Here is a 17,443-nt window from a genome sequence, read left to right on the forward strand (position 1 = left end):
CTCCCCCTCTCTCTCGAGATGCTGATCCCTGTTAGTGCTGTCAGTGATGTTCCTACTCAAACTATGCGATAACACATTGAATAGAGTCCATTATCTTTCAATGATGGAAACTCTCCAATGTGATAAGTAGGATCCATGGAAGTGGACATTAATTACAGTCACTGAACAAATAGCTTCATTTAAGCCCTTTGAGTGCAATATTGATTTTATTAAAATTCAAAAGAATGTTTAAAATTTACTCATTTAGCTTAGGATATATTGGGGGTGACTGAGGGAAGGAATATTGGAGATGGTACATGGATTACGTATAATCATTCAATCTGCCTTGGATATGGGAGTAATGTCGAAGGATTGTCAGGATAAATAAGTTTCTCCATTTATAAATGGAATCATTCAGTCTGTAACTACTGTTCAGTAATTATGATGTCAGTAAAATATGGAGAGAACCTTTCTAGTCCATAATCTGACAGGCAAATGTGCCTATGACAACATGAGTTACAACAGACAAATGGCATGGATATGTTAACAGAGAATATGATGCGACACACAATTCAGATGGTTAGTCGAGGATCAGAGAGGGCAGGTGAGGGTCATGCTGTTAATGTTGTCGATGTCAATCAATTGTGATTAAGTACCATGCACTGGTTTTCAATTTGAGTGAGATTATGATATTGGGGACATGGCTGCAGAGACTGGAGGGAGGGAATATGATGTTTCCCAGTCATCAGTATTGGGAGATACTCTTTATAAAGCATAAGAAGATCAAATTCCAGGATACATCTCCAATGAGGAATGAGGAGAGCCAATATTAACCATACGACCAGAAGACATTGGAGCAGAAATTTGGCCTTTCAGCCCATTGTGTCTGCACCGCCATTCAATGATGGCTGTTAGGCTTCTCACCCCATTCTTCCGCTTTCTATTTGTACCCTTTCATCCCTTTTACAATCAAGAACCTATCTGTCTTAAATATACTCAATTACCTGGCCTCGATAGCCTTCTGTAGCAGTGAATTTCCGAGATTCACCACTCTCTGGCTGAAGAGATTCGTCTTTATCTGTGTTGGAAAAGGTCTTCTCTTTACTCTGTCCCCTCGGGTCCTAGTCTCCCCTCCATTGGAAATATCTTCCCAAAATCCACCCTGTCCAGGTCATTCAAGATTCTGTAAGTTTCAAGTAGACCTCCTAACAACCTTCTGAACTCTATCAAATATAAACCCAGAGCCCTCAGATGTTCTGCATATGTTAAGCTGTTCATTCTTGGGACCACTTTCGTGAATCTCATCTGAAAATGTTCCAGATCCAGCACAATATTCCAAATGTAGCCTGACCAAAATCTTATAGAGCCTCAGAATTACATCCCTGCATTTATAATCAAGCTTTTTTGAAATAACTGGAATCATTTTATTTGCCTTTCAACTACTGACAACCTGCAGGTTCACCTTTCAAGATCCTTGGACTAAAACCCTCCCACTGTCCCCTCCCCACCCCGCCCCAAGCCTTCTCAACTTGCTTGCTATTTAGAAAATAGTCCACATTTTATTTTTCCTGGCAAACTGCATGACCTCACACTTGCCCACGTTATACTCCACCTGCCACTTCTTTGCTCACTCCCCTAACCTGTGCAAATCCTTCAGCAGGTGAAAGTGAGGACCGCAGATGCTGGAGATCAGAGTCAAAAGGTGTGGTGCTAGAAAAGTACAGCTAGTCAGGCAGAATCTAAGGAGCAGGATATTCGACATTTCCGTCATAAAGCCTTTATCAGGAAATAAGTGGGTGGGCAGAAGAGGGTTGAGAGATGAATGGGCGGGGCTGGGCGGAAGGTAGCTTGGAAGGTGATGGCTAAATGAAGGTGAGTGGTGAGAGTGGAAGGTGGAGTGGATAGATGGGAAGGAAGATAGACAGTTAGGATAGCTCAACAGGCGCTGCTCAGTTGGAGGGTTAGATCTGGGATAAGGTGGAGGGAGGGGAGATGAGGAAACTGGTGACATTGTGCTGGGTATCGTGTGGTTGAAGGGTCCCAAAGTGGAAGACGATGGGCTCTTCCTACAGAGGTCTGGTACCTAGAATGTGGCAGTGGAGGAGGCCAAGTACTTGCACGTCCTTGGAGGAGTGGTAGGGAGAGACGAAGTATTCAGCCACAGGAAAGTGGGATTGTTGGGTGTGTGATGGAGAGTGTTCCCTGAACCGTTCTGCAAGTTGACATCCAGTCTCCCCAGTGTAGAGGAGACCAGGAGCAATGCACAGAGTAGATGAGGTGTTTGGATTCACAGGATCTTCTCTGCCTGTTTGGAATGATCCTTTGGGGCCTTGGATGGAGGTGTGGAGGAAGTTGTTGGCACAGGTTTCATACCTCTTGCAATGGCAAGGGAAGGTGCCAGGAGTGGAAGGTGGCTTGTTAGGGTGTGGGAAGGAGGACGTGTGAACCTAAAGAGGCAGTCGTGAAGGGAATGGTCTCTGCAGAATGCTGGTCGGGGTGTGGATGGAAATATATCTCTGGTGGTGTGGTCTGACTGTTGGTGGCAGAGGATGATGCATTGTATCCTGAGGTTGGTAGTCTGGAAGGCGAGCATCAAAGGGGTGCTACTGCACCCTCCTGCAGCCAAACAACCTCTTCGATTATACCTATCCCTCTCTTCCATCTTTGCACTGTTTGAAAACTTAGCCAGAATTCCCTCAGTGCCTTAATGTGGACTATTAATGCACAAAGCGAATTTTGTGGTCCCAACACTGAGTCTTGAGGAAAACCACTTGTCATTGGATACCATCCTGAGAAGAACATTTTTATCCCCACTCCCTGCTTTCTGTCATACAGCCATGCATCTATCCAGGCTAGCACTTTGCCTTTAACATCAGGGGCCCTAATCTTTCTCAATAGCCTCCTGTGTGGCACCTTATCAATGGAATTTAGAGAAGCAGGTGGATAACATCTACTGGTTCTCTTTGGTCAAATCTGCTCGTTACTCCCTCAAAGTGTTCCAGCAGGTTTGTCAGGCGTGACCTTCCATTGATGAAACAATGATGCCTTTGCACTATTTTAATAAATACTTCGAAGTATTCAGAAATCCCATTCTTCACGATGGATTCCAGGATGTTACCCACAACCAAGGTTAGGCTAATCAGTCTGTAATTTTCCATCTTCTGCCTAACTGCCTTATTAAATGGAATGTCACTTTAGCAATTTTCCAGCCTTTCCTGATTTTAGTCATTCCTGAAAGATTACCACTTTCACTTTCACCACTTATTCAGCTATCTCCCTTACAATCCTGGGGTGTAGTCCATATGGTTCAGGTGAGTTATCCAAATTCAGGCCATTTAGTTTTCTAACATGTTCTTCTCGGTGAGGTCCACCATACTCAGCTCTGCCCTCTCACTGTCTTCAATTTTTGGGAAATTACTCGTGTCTTGCATCATAAACATTAATGCAAAGTTCCTCATTCTTTTCTTTGTTTTCTGCTACTTTTTCTCCAGCATCATTTTCCAGTGGTCCATATTCACGTTTGCCTCTCTTTTGCACTTTATATATCTAAAGAACCTCTTATAGTCTCCTTTCTATTACTGGTTAGCTTACCTCCATATCTAATCTTCTCCGTCCTTTTTTGCCCTCTGTTAGTCTTTGTAAGTTTCCCAATTATCTAGTGTCCCACTGCCCCTCACCAGATTATACACTTGCTCTTTTGCTTGTCTGCAATCCCTGACATCCCTCGTCAGCCCTGACTGTCCCATCCTCCCTGTACTATGCCTCTATTTCTCGGCAAGAATCTCTGCTGTGTCTCCTGAATTAATCTTGGAATCTGCTGCCATTGCTGTTCACCTTTCTTTCATGCTTGACCCCTCTCCCAGACAATCCTACCCAGCTTCTCCCTTATGCCTCTGCAGTTGCATTTATTCAGCTGAAATACTGTTACCTCTGATTCTATCTTCTGTCTCTCAAATTACAGAATAAATTCGTCCATGTTCTGATCATTACTTCCGAAGTTTACCTTCACCCTAATCTCCCTTACGAATCCTACGTCATTAAATTCAGTATCATCTGTTACCGACTGGACTCCACGAGAAATTGCTCCAAAAAGCCATCTCATAAACATTCCTAAATTTCATTTTCTTGCGAATCACTACCAATCTAATGTTCCCAGTTCCCCTGCATACTTGAATCACCCATGATTACTGTACTTTGCATCTCTTACACATCTTTTCTATCTCCTGGTGTATCTTTTGCCCCGAGCTCCTGACTACTCTTTGGAGCCCTGTACAAGATTTCAACTGTGGTTGTCTTACCTTTATGGCTCCTCAATTCTACCCACGGAGATTCTACACGATCTGACTTATTTCCTTTCTTACTATTGATTAAATTTCATTTCTTACTAATAAAGCAAATGCACTCCCTCTGCCCACCTGCCTATCTTTTCGATCGGATAAATATCCATAAATATTCAGATCCCCTTGCAGCCACATCTCTGTGATGCCCACCGCTTCTTACATGCTGATTTAATTCTGCACCACAAGCTCATTTACCTTATTCCTTATACAGCATGCATTCAGTTGTAAACCCTTCAGTCCTGCATTAACCGTCTCTCTTCTCATTGACATTCATTTGTGCAGTATACTTGAAGTTTGATATGTTAAACATTTCCCAATGCTCTATCCTATTTGTGTCTGTACTGGAGATTTTAATAACCTCTCCTGAGTTCTGTACTCTTACCTCCTCTTTTAATTCGGCTTTTCTAAATAAACCCTATAACTGCACCCCGACCCCACACGCGCGCGCGAACACACACACGCACACAGGCACACTCCTAATCAGTTTAAAGCTCTGTCTACAGCCCTGGTTAGGATTCACTCGGATTCTGGTCCCAGCACGGTTCAGATGACGACTGTGCCATCGGAGCAGCTCCTTTCTTCCTCAGTAATAAAAAGTATTTATTCAACACAAAATACAAGAATACAAAAAGCTTTTCTGAACATACCAAAATATGAAAACTACAAAAAGACAATATTGTTAAAATACACTTACTACGTGGAGCTATATAAATTGTAATGTGAATTACAAAACCATGGAAGTGGTGTGCAAACTTTATCAATCATTATTTGACCCACAGCTGAGATCCTGATTTCCGCTCTGCCAGTGATTCCCTTCACTGATATTCCACCCTGCCTCTCACGCAGTGTCCAGAGGGGATACAAGTTCCTGTTGGCTCAGAATATTTAAATTAACCCACCTTCTACCTGGAACCAATCTATTGCTTTATTGGATTGTGTTTAGCTGTCAGCAACTCAGCTCTGGGATGTTATTGGCAATTAATGATCTGGGATGATAGCCAGTGTCAGCATGGTGCTCACAGGTTATGGCACCAGACAAAGGGCTTACAGTCTGTGAGAGTTTCTTAGAAAAGGTTCTGTGTATTTCTCTTCATGCTGTCTCCTGTTCTAACTTCACATTCGTTTGACACCCCTTGCTCTCACACACTCTATCGCTGTTTTTTTTTACACTCTCTTTATCTCACTTCACTGTCTTTCTCTCTGTTTATTTCTCTCCCTGTCAGTCTAGCTCTGATCATTCCCTCTATTTTCAATTTGTCAATTTGAAGAGCTCATGGACGCATGGTGGGCTGAATTTCCTCCTTCTGTGTTGTATTAATTCTGACTTTCTCTGACCCACAGTAACAAATGTTGGTGCTTGGAGAGACAAGCTGGTTCAGTGAATGACACAGTGGACAATTAACCATTATCTCTTCCTATTTTCTGACATGCAGCAACATCGAAATATCTGTTCAAACAAATAGATTCCTCATATTAAAATCAGCACAGTTCAGACTGCCAGGTCACTGTGTTTAGTGCCCTCTGTTTATTTTTTGTTGGTCCTAACTGTGCTGGGATTAGTCTCCAACTCCTCCTCGGTCACTGTACCTGTCGACCTACTGCTGTGGTTCCACACACCCCTCCCCCACCGCCACCACACACTAGTTTAAACCCTCATAAAGCACAATAGCAAACCTGCCTGCCAGGAGATTGCTGTCAGTTCAAAGCTCTCCCGGGTCCTTCTTATTTATATCCCACCAACACAGGAATTCCAATGATCCGCATATCGGAGATTGTTATCAGTTCATGTGCATGCCGTCCTTCATATGTGTAACCGACTGACCCATGAATCCCAAGAAGCCACACATCGTAAATTGCTGCCAGTTCAGGTTCTTACCATCATTTTTGCGTATATCCGCCCGACTCAGGAATCTCAATGATCCACATATCGGAAGTGCTGCCTCCCCGACCAGCACTTTTATCGTTATTTAACTGTGCTACCTTACGATTCCTAACCTCACTCGCACGTGACATATTCTAATGTCTCCAAAATTCAAATATCCTTTCAGCACAATCCCAGCAAGGCCTTTTCTTTAAACTGGAGAGACTTGACAATAAAAACCTAAGTGTGACGTCAGGAAAGTGGGACCACTGAATCAGCCCAATGCCTTCCGGATCTGATATCTCACCCCACCACCAAACCTGCTTGACAAGGCATACATATGGGCCATCTATTTGCAGATGGCCGAGAATAAACAGAAGATTAGAAAATGAAAGAGCAGATGGATGTCATTCAGCCTATTTACTCAGCTTTGCTATTCAACTGGATTCTAGATATTCTGTTCCTTTCAATGGCAGGGTCTTTACCCAGCATCCCCAGCGGGTCAGAAAGTTCTCAGTGTCGTTGTGTGCACGGTCCTGCGAAGGGAGTATCCAGTGCCAGGCAATGGGGTGTGGGGAGTCCCAGGGGTGGCATAAGGAAAGGCTGCATGTAGTGACGATGGACTGAGGGAACTGAGAGAGATGGAATGGGCATCCAGGGACACTGCACTCAGACAAGTGGCCGGGCAAGATTCCTAAACACCCAGAGGAACCCACGAACCACGGCTGCTTTTACAAAAACCTGTCACATTTGCTGCATTTCTCCATCGAACAAAAGCAAAAATACTGTAGATGGTAGAAATCTGAAGCAAACACAGAGACGTACTGTGGAGAGAGAAAAGTGTTAATGCTCCCAATGCAGACACGGGAAGAATATACAAAGTCCACACAGACAGGGTCCAGAGATTGGAAATGAACCCAAGTCCCGAGCACTGTGAGGTAACATTCCTGTGTCACCATGCTGCCCTATGATGGATAATTGGCGATAGTATAGTTAAAAGCGTAGATACTGTTCTCCGTGATCGGGATTAAGTGTTCTGAAGGTTGTGTTGCCTACATGGAGCTTGGGTTTGGGATATATCATCTTGGAGCGGGAGGGGAATAATCCAGTGGTCAGGGTCCATGTTGGTACCAACGGCTGGACAAACAAGTGACAATGAGAAGAGCGACGGGTAATACAGGAATGAACTATTGTATCGGAATGCATGCAAAATAAGGAATAAGGTAAATGAGCTTGTGAGTCATCCATAAAGTGGCAGGTATGACATAGTGCGCGTTACAGTGACATCGCTGCAAGAGGATCAGGATTAGGAGCTGAATATTCAAGGATATTCATCGTGTCGAAAAGATAAGCAGGTGGACAGAGAGATAGAGTTGTTTCAGTATTAAGAATGGAATCGAATCAATAATCAATAATAAGAAATGAAATAAGGTCAGATGGTGTAGAATCTGTGTCGGTAGAATAGAGGAATCAAAAAGGTGCAAAAATGCAGTTGGAGTTATATACAGGGAGCTGGGGTATAGGATACACCAGGAGCTAGAAAGATCTGTAGGAAATGCAAAGTTACAGTGATCATGTGGGATTTTATGATACAGATGGACTGGGGGTTCAGTGGTTGGCAAGAAAAGGAATTTATGGAATGTCGATGAGATGGATTTTTGGAGCAGCTTGTGCAGGCAGAATAGATGAGGGGAGCTAAAGGTGACAGTGATCACAATATGATTGAATTTACTCTGCAATTTCAGGTGGAGAGATTAGACTCAGAAGTAACGGTATTACAGCTGAATAAAGGCAATTACACAGACATGAATGGGGAGCTGGGTAGAATTGACTGGGAGACGGGCCCAGCAGGAAAGACAGTGCAACAGCAATGGCAGGAGATTTTTGGAGTAATTCAGGATACAGCAGAGATTTATCCTGAGGAAAACGAAGCTTGTATAGGGAGGATGGGACAACCATAGCTTACTTGGGAAGTCAGGTCTAGCATAAAAGCAAAAGCGAAATGATATAATGTGGCAAAGTGCAGTGTGAAACCTGAGGATTGGGAAGCTTACAAAGACAAAACAGAGGGCAAACAAAATAAAATAAGGAAGGAGATTATTAAATAGTGGCTAAGCTCACCAGTAAGATAAAGGAAGAGTGGAACAGTTTCCTTCGAGATATAAAGTACAAAAGAGCAGCAAAAGTGAACATTGGACTGCTGGGAAATGACACTGGAGAGATGGTAGTGGGGAACGAGAAAATGGCCAAGAAACTGAATAATTACTTTGCATCAGCTTTCATGGTGGAAGGCACGAGTAATACCTTAAACATTCAAGAGATTTAGGGGCCAGAGCTGGGTATGATGGACCCCACCATGGAAAACATGCTAGAAAAAATGTAATGGCCCGAAGGTGGGTAAACAACCTTGACCAGATGGACTACATCCCAGTGTTATAAGGGAGATAGCTGAAGCGGGAGTGGAGGCGATCGTGGTGATCTTTCAGGAACCACTAGAATAAGGAAGGATCCCAGACCATTGGAAACCCACTAATGTGACACACCTTTTTAACAAAGGAGTAGGGAAAAAGACAAAAAAAACCCCACCATGAATAGTTTATCCTGTGTCATGGGTAGGATCCTGGAATCCATTGTGAAGGATGAGATTTCTGAATAGTTGAAAGTATTTGGTAAAATAGGGCAAAGTCGGCATGATTTCATCAAGGGAAGTTAATGCCTGACAAATCTATTGGAATTCTTTGAAGAGGAAATGAGCAGCTTGACCAAGCACAGCCAATGGATGTTATACACCTGTAATTCAAGAAGGGCTTTGACATGGTGTCACACAGGAGATTACTGAGTATGATAAGGGTCCATGGTGTTAAAGGCAAGATAGTGGCATGGATAGAAGCTTGTCTGTCTGGCAGAAATTAGAGAGTGGGGATAAAAGAGTACTTCTCAGGATGGCAGCCGGTGGCAAGTGGTGATCCAGAAAGCTCAGTGTTGGAATCATAACTTTTTACTTGTTACATTAACAATCTAGATGAGGGAATTGCGGGCACTCTGGTTAGGTTTGCAGACGATACTAAGATAGGGAGATGTTCAGGTCGTTTTGAGGAAGCGGAGAGGTTGAACAAGGATTTGGACAGGTAAAGAGATTGCCAGATGCATTCCAACGTTGGAAAGTGTGAGGTCATGCACTTTGGCACGAAGAATAGAGGCATGGTCTATTTTCTAAATGGCGAGAAAATTTAGAAATCTGAAGTGCAAAGGGATTTGGGAGTTCTAGTGCAGAGTTCTCTCAAGGTCAGCTTGCAGGTTGAGGCAGCAGTTAGGAGGGCAATTGCAATTATGATTGGGAGTATTTACTACGAGAAGAATTGAATATAAGAACTGACTGTGTACGGCTCTGGTCAGATCACATTTGGAGTATTGTGCTAATTTTTGAGCTCCATACCCCAGGAAGGATGTACTGGTTCTGGAGCGTGTTCAGAAGATTTTCACGAGAATGGTAAACGGAATGAAAAGCTTATTGCATGAGGAATATTTGAGTACTCTGGGTCTATACTTGATAAAGTTTGAAAGGATCAGAGGGAATGTAATTGAAGTAGACAGGATACTGAATGATCTGGAGAGAGTGGACGTTGATAAGATGTTTCCATTATATTAGAATCCGAGGGCACAGCCTTAAATGAAAGGGAACACTTTTTAGAAAAATGATAAGGAGAAAGTTATTAAACCATAGAATGGTGACTCTTTGAAATTTATTGCCACAGAAGGCTGTGGGGGAAGGTCATTGAATATATTTGACACGGAGATAGATAGTTTTTGATTATCCAGGGGATGAAGGGTTATGGGGAGAAGGTCAGAGAATGGGTTTGAGAAACCTATCAGCGATGATTGAATGATGGAGCCGACGCGATGGGCTAACTGTCCTAATTTATGCTCCAATGTCTTATAGTCTTCTGGTCTAAACCTTAAGGAAGTAAAATGTATCTCTGAGAAGATAGATTCATGTTCTTCATGAAGGTCAGAAGCTGTTGGGAATAGTTAACTGTTTTAGAATGAAGATACTGTGGCTGCTATCAGGGTGGTGGATAATATGACATTCAGTGCAGGATCACACACCAACTGTACTGTATTAATGTGGGGAGAGTTTATTCAAAACTTGGACTTCTCCGTCTCTCTCAATGGGGAGTAGGGGTTGGGGTGGATGGGCGAAACGTCCGCCAGGCACTTAAACTATCCCGAATGATGCATCCAAAGTGAAATAGCAGTCATGGAATTTATCAATTTCCCATTGTCTATTTAAAATATAAGGATGGATTGATCATCCCTCTCAGGGTTCAATGCTTTTATTCTCTCACAGCACCAGAGATCAACCTTCACTCATTCCTCATGGTGCCATTATCCCAGGAATTAACCTGGTGGAACTCCCCTTCACTCTCTCTGTAATAAGGAGATCACTCCATTTCAAGGAAAGAAAATCTGTCCACAATACTCCAAATAGTGCCTCAACAACACTCTCAGGTTTGATCACAATAATTCCTTTCCCTCACTTTGCTGGCTCCATTTCTTTCGTCTGACACAGGAACAATTCATTTACAATGCACTGCCACTGATATATAATTTAAAAATATCCTCACATCTGTAGGTCAGCATCAATAAAGCCAGCATCACAGGTGCCCATGGAGATGGACATCACTCTTGGAAGAGACTCAGTCACAAAGAATACATCTAAAACAGTGTATGGCTACCTACCTGAACGGAAATGAGCTGAAAGAATATGGGATGCAGCAGAGGAAGGGAGCTACCTTTCCTTTTGGCATCTCAGGGGATGTGTGCAGCCCTGGTCAGTCCAGCATGTTATGCCGATCTTGAACTGAGTGGCTGTTTCAGCTGTTCCACAGGACAATAAACAGTAAAACAAGTTGCCGTAGGTTTGCAGCTAAACAGAGACTTGACCAGAGAAGGATGACCCACTGCCTTCTCTAATGGGCATAAGGCAAGCCGATATCAACAGGTTATTATTCTGTGTCTCTAGAATACGAGCCAATGACTTGACCCACCATACACTGTCTGCGCATCTTTCAGATTTTGTGCAGAGAACAAGTTAAACATCTCAAGTGCAATGGACACGTGGTTAGAAGGGACTTGAAACTGATGTATCTAGAATTAACAAAGGCACAAACGATGGTTTATTCAGGAATTGAACTGAGGCTGAGGAAGAGACTGGGACGTCTTAATGGTGGTACTGGACAGGATTGGTATGTGGGGAGGATATGGAGATGTACACTTTGCAGGAGAAAACGAAGCAAAGAGGTTGAAAACAGTGTGTTTTACCCTCGCGTATTGGTGATTAATTTGTAAACAATAGTTTGCTAGTTATAATTTCTAAAGAATGGAACCTTTGATTGGAGCTGAAAACGTTGGCTTGCACCTTTCCAAAATCTGCATATCATGAGCATCGAATCAGTTCAGACCGTTTCACTAAACAGACAGAGTGACTTACCAGGAACACCAACTATAGCAAGGAAAGGATAGTAACCAGCTTGAATAACCAGCAGTACATATTCAATCCGCGATGCTAATGGTTTCCAAGGCTGGGAAAGACCGTAAAGACCATAGGATAAACTCCTATCCATTATTGGAACATTCCAGTCTAATGTTCCCAGATTTTCATCTCTCCTGCCCTTCTCTCTGAAGCTGCTAATCCCTCTTCTTGCTGTTGGACATGCTCCCGCTCACACTATGGGATAAAACACTGAAAGCATTCCCTTATTGATAGAAGAGAGAAACTCTCTAGAGAACACATACGATCCATGGAGACTAACACAATTACAATCGCTGAACAAATAGTTCCAGTTAACCCCTTTGAATTCAAAGATACTTCATTAAAATTCAAAATAATGTTGAACATTTATGCTTTCTTGTGATATGTGAATGTGACTGAAAGAAGGAATGTTGAAGATGGCAGATTGATTGTGTGTAATCATTCAGTCAGCCATGGATATGGAAGTAATGCCAGAAGTTTAATGGAACATAAACATGCTTCACTGTTCATAAATACAGAAATGAATCCCATAACTATTGTTCATAAATACAGAAATGAATCCCGTAACTACTGTTCAGTCATTGCAATATCTGTAAAACATTGAGAAAACAACTATCAACCATGATCTGATAGCAAAATGTGCCAAAAAGGAAACGTGGGTTACAGCAAACAAACAGCATGGATACGTTAACAGAGAATTGCACATGGCAAACACAATTCAGATTGTTATTCCAGGATCAGAGAGGGCAGGTGTGGGTCATGCTGTTGATGTTATCCATGTTAAGGAACTGTCATGAAGTGTCATTTAATGGACTTCAATTACATTGTAATTATGATATTGGGGAAAAGAGAGAAGACGGAGAGGACTGGGGGACATGGCTGATGAGACTGGGTGGAGGGACAGTGATGTTCCCCATTTACCAGAATTGGAATGTTACTCTTTACAACTCATATGAAGAACAGATCCAAGAATACATCTACAATGAGGAATTAGCAGAGACAATATTAATGAAATGTGTTTATGCAATATCAAATACAGGAACAAAATGATTTTCTGCACACACCAATATATGCAAAGTACAAAGGGATAAGGTTGTTAAAATACACTCCTGATATTGAGCTATATAAATTGAAATGTGAATTACATAACGAGGAAAGTGGTGTGCAAACTTTATCAATCATTATTTGACCCACAGCTAAGATCGTGCTTTCACCTGTCAGTGAGTCCCCTCACTGAGATTCTCTGGCCTAGTCTCTCATACAGTATAGGTGTGGTGCTGGGGATGGGGTGGGGGGGGGGGAGGTGGGGGTTCGTGGAAGAGGGGTGGTGGTTATAATTTCCTGCTGCTCTTGGCAGAGTCTATTTAAAACCTCTGCTTTCCCAATGGAACCAACCTATTGGCCTAATGAGTTCTGTTTAGCTGTCAGTAACCCAGCTCTGTGATATTGTTGGAAATAAATAATTTGGGATGACAGCCAGTATCAGCACAGTGCTGACAGTGTATGGAGCCCAGACAAAGGGCTTGCAGTCCAGAGGTATTTCTAAATAAAGCTTCTAACTTCTGTCTGTCCATATTTATCGACCGTAATGCAGTCTTCTGATCGATCTAACTTCACCCTCATCTAACACCTCTTCCTCTCGCACTCAGTTAGTCGCTCCCCTTTCAATCCTCTCGCAGTTTATCTCCTTTCACTTGCTTTCTCTCTGTTTATGTCTCTCTCACATAGTCTCTCTTCACACACTCTCTCTATCTCCAATTGAGCAGTTGGAGAGTTTGTGACTCCATGATGGGCTGAGTGGCCTCCATCCATGCCATAATAATTGAGGTTCTCTGACCCACAATAAAAACTTCCTGAACAGACATGCTGGTCCGGTGACAGGTACAGTGCACAATCACCCATTATCTTTTCTCGCTCTTCTCTGGTGTACAGCTGCCTTGAAATGTCTGTTCAAACAAAACAGACTGAATGAAATTCGAGCAGTCGAGAAGGCGTTCATGAGTGTTTATTTCAATTAGTATTTAATGAAGGATGAGATTCCAGAATAACATCAGCAATGAATGAAAAACAGGGCAACACAAGAAATGGCAGCTAAGTACAACATGTGGTTCCAGGTAGGTCTCATGGTATTACCAATAGATGATCAATCCAGAAAAATCAGCTCCTGTTCTGTGGATCCAGGTTGAATCCCGCCACTGCAGACGGTGGAAATTCAATTTAACTATGTCAAAATATCCCTGGAATTAAGAATCTACTGATGAGAATGAAATCATTGCCGATTGTCAGAAAATTCCATCTGGTTCACCAATATCCTGCAATGAAGGAATCTTCCATCATCACCTGGTCTGTCTCACATACAACTCCAGACCCAAAGCAATGTCATTGACTCTCAATCGCCCCCCAAAATCATCTAATGGGTCATTCAGTTGTACCAATCGCTACAAAGTTTCAAACAAATGAAACCGGATGAACCACCTGGCATCGAAATGGGCATCAGAAAAGTCAACATTAGAAACATCACTGTAGAACCTGCAAAGTCTTCCTTACTAACATCTGAAGTCTAATGCCAACATTGGAACAACTGCCTTACAGACTAGTTAAGCAACAGCCTGACATAGCCATACTCACAGAATCATACCTTACAGAAATAACAGAAATTAAAAAGGACAAAGGAGTCTCTTACTGATTACCACGTAACGTCGTTCCTCAGCTGAATCAGTCCTCCTCCATGTTAAACAACACTTGGAGAAAGCATAGACTGTGGCAAGGGCACAAAGTATATTCTGGCTGGGGGATTTCAAAGTCGACTTTTAAGAGTGGCAGCAGTACTACTGATCACGCTGGTCGGCTCCTAAGGATATAGCTACTAGACCGGGTCTGCAGAAGGTGGTGACAGAAGAACGAGAGGGTAAAAAAGCTTACCTGACCTCAGCCTTACCAATCTACCAACTGCAGATGTATCTGTCCATGACAGTATTGGTAAAAGTGACCACCACACTGTCCTTGTGGAGACAAAGTCTATTGTCTCCATAAACTCTATCGTGCTTTGTGGCACTATCACCATGCTAAATGGCACAGACGTTTAGCAGATCTAGCAACTCAAGACTGAGCGTCCATAACACACAGTGGACCATCAATAGCAGCAGAACTATAATCCAGCACAATCTGTAACATCACGGCCCAGCATGTCCCGCACTCAACCATTACCATAAATCCAGAGGATTAACCCTGGTTCAATGGAGAGTGCCGGGGGGGGGGGGGGGGGGGGGGTGGCGGGGGGCATGCCAGGAGCAGAACCAGGAATATATAAAGATAAAATGTTCATCTGCTGAAGCTTCCAAGCAGAAATACTGCCGTGCCAGATAGCATAAACAGCAAGGGACAGACAGAGTTTAGCAATCCCAGAACCAATGCATCAGAATTAAGCTCTGCAGTCCTGCTAATCCGATCGTGAATGGTGGCGGACGATTAAACAACTCACCAGAGTAGGAGTCTCCACAAATATCCCCAACCTCAATGATGGAAGAGCCCAGCACATCAGTAGAAAATATAAGACTGAAGCTTTCGTTGCAATCTTCAGTCAGAAGTTTTGAGTGGATGATCCATTTCGGCCTCCTCCAGTGGTCCTCATCATTACAGATAACGGTCTTCAGCGAATTCGATTAACTAATATCAAGAAACGGCTGAAGGCACTGGATACTGCAACGGCTATGGGCCCTGATAACATGCCAGCCACAGTCCTGAAGACTTGTACTCCAGAACATCCCGCTCCCCTAGCCAAGCTGTTCCAGAATGTATACAAACCGACAATGGGGAAAAACCGCTGAAATATGTTCTGTACGTAAAACGCAGGACAAATTCAACTCGTCCAAATACCGCAGAATCAGTCTACTCTCCACCATCAGTAAAATGATGGAAGGGGTCATCAACAGTGTAATCAAGCAGCACTTGCTCAGCAATAACCTGCTCAGTAACGCCTAGTTTGGGTTTTGCCAGGGTTACTCAGCTCCTGACCTCATCACAGCCTTGGTTCAAACATAGAAAAAGGAACTGAATTCCAGCCCTTGATATCAAGGCTGAATTCTGCCAAATGTGACATCAAGGACCCCAAGCAAAAACAGTATCGCAGGCTAACACTGCATTATTGGAGTCATACCGGACAGATAGGAAGATGGTCATTGTTGTTGGAGGTCAGTCATCTCAGCTCCAGAACATCTCTGCAGCAGTCCCTTAGAATAATGTCCTAGGTTCAAACATCTTCAGCTGCTTCAACAATAACTTTCCTTCCATCATAAGGTCAGAAGTGGGGATATTCGATAATGACTGCACATTGTTCAGCACCACTGGCAAATGCTCAGATACTGAAGCAGTCCATGCCCAAAGCAACAATATCGGCAATATCCAGGCTTGGGCTGGTAAGTGGCAAGTAACATTTGCACCACATAAATTCAAACAATGACTATAATCAATAAGAAACAATATAACCAATTTGTATTCAGCAGCATTATCATCAATATCCTGGGGGGAGGGGGGGGGCGGTATCATTGACCAGAAACTCAGCTGAATTCGCCACATGAATATAACAGCAGATCATAGGCTAGGAATACTGCACGAGAAACTCACCTCCTGACGCCCCAAAGCCTGTCTATCAACCACAAGGAGAAATTGAGGACTGCAGATGCTAGAGATCAGAGCGGAAAATGTGTTGCTGGAAAAGCGCAGCAGGTCAGGCAGCATCCAAGGAGCAGGAGCAGATTCCTGAAGAAGGGCTTATGCCCGAAACGTCGATTCTCCTGCTCCTTGGATGCTGCCTGACCTGCTGCGCTTTTCCAGCAACACATTTTCAGCTATCATCTACAAGGCACAAGTCAGGAATGAGATGGAATATCCTCACTTGCCTGAATGGGTGCAGCCCCAACAACACTAAAGAAGCTTGACACAATCCAGGACAAAGCAGCCGATTTGATTTGGACCACATCCACAAACATTTACTCCCTTCACCGTGGTCACTCAGGAGCAACAGTGTTCACTATCTACAGGACACAATGGAGAAATTCCCCAAAATTCCTCAGACAGCTCCTTCCAATCTCACGGGCACTTACATCTGGAATGACAAGGGCAGTAGACTTTTGGGAACACCACCACCTTCAAATTCCCCTCCAAACCAGTCACCATCCTGATTTGGAACTGTATTGCCGTTCCTTCACTGTTGCTGCGTGAAAACCCTGGTATTCCCTCCTTAATCACTAGTGGGTCACCGCACAGCAGGTAGATTGCAGCAGTTCGAGAAGGCAGCTCAGCACCACCTTTTCAACGCCAACTGCGGAGGGGCAAGAAATGCTGGGCACATCCAGCGATGCCCACATCCAAAAAATACCTTTTAAAAAATAGTTCCAAGTTGAGCATCTCGATGGGACAAGATATCTGATTTGAACACGAACAGGAAAGCAGTGTTTCTAATATTGAACATTTTAGACTTTTCTGTTATTAGAAGAGTGTTCAGTATTCGATGACATATTGTTGTTGAGTGCTGTGATAAATTGCACCTGCTTTGTTTAAATCAACAATACTGGTGTATCAGGATCAATCATTTGAAAATAACAGACAGAAAATGACAATCATCGGAGAGAGAATGTACTCCCGCTAGATGAGACTCACTGACAGCAGTTCATATTCAAAATATTAATGGAATACTGGCTGACACTGAATCCTCCCACTGTCCATATCACA

This window comes from Chiloscyllium punctatum, chromosome 14 (genome assembly GCF_047496795.1).
Source record: "Chiloscyllium punctatum isolate Juve2018m chromosome 14, sChiPun1.3, whole genome shotgun sequence".
Taxonomy (NCBI): domain Eukaryota; kingdom Metazoa; phylum Chordata; class Chondrichthyes; order Orectolobiformes; family Hemiscylliidae; genus Chiloscyllium; species Chiloscyllium punctatum.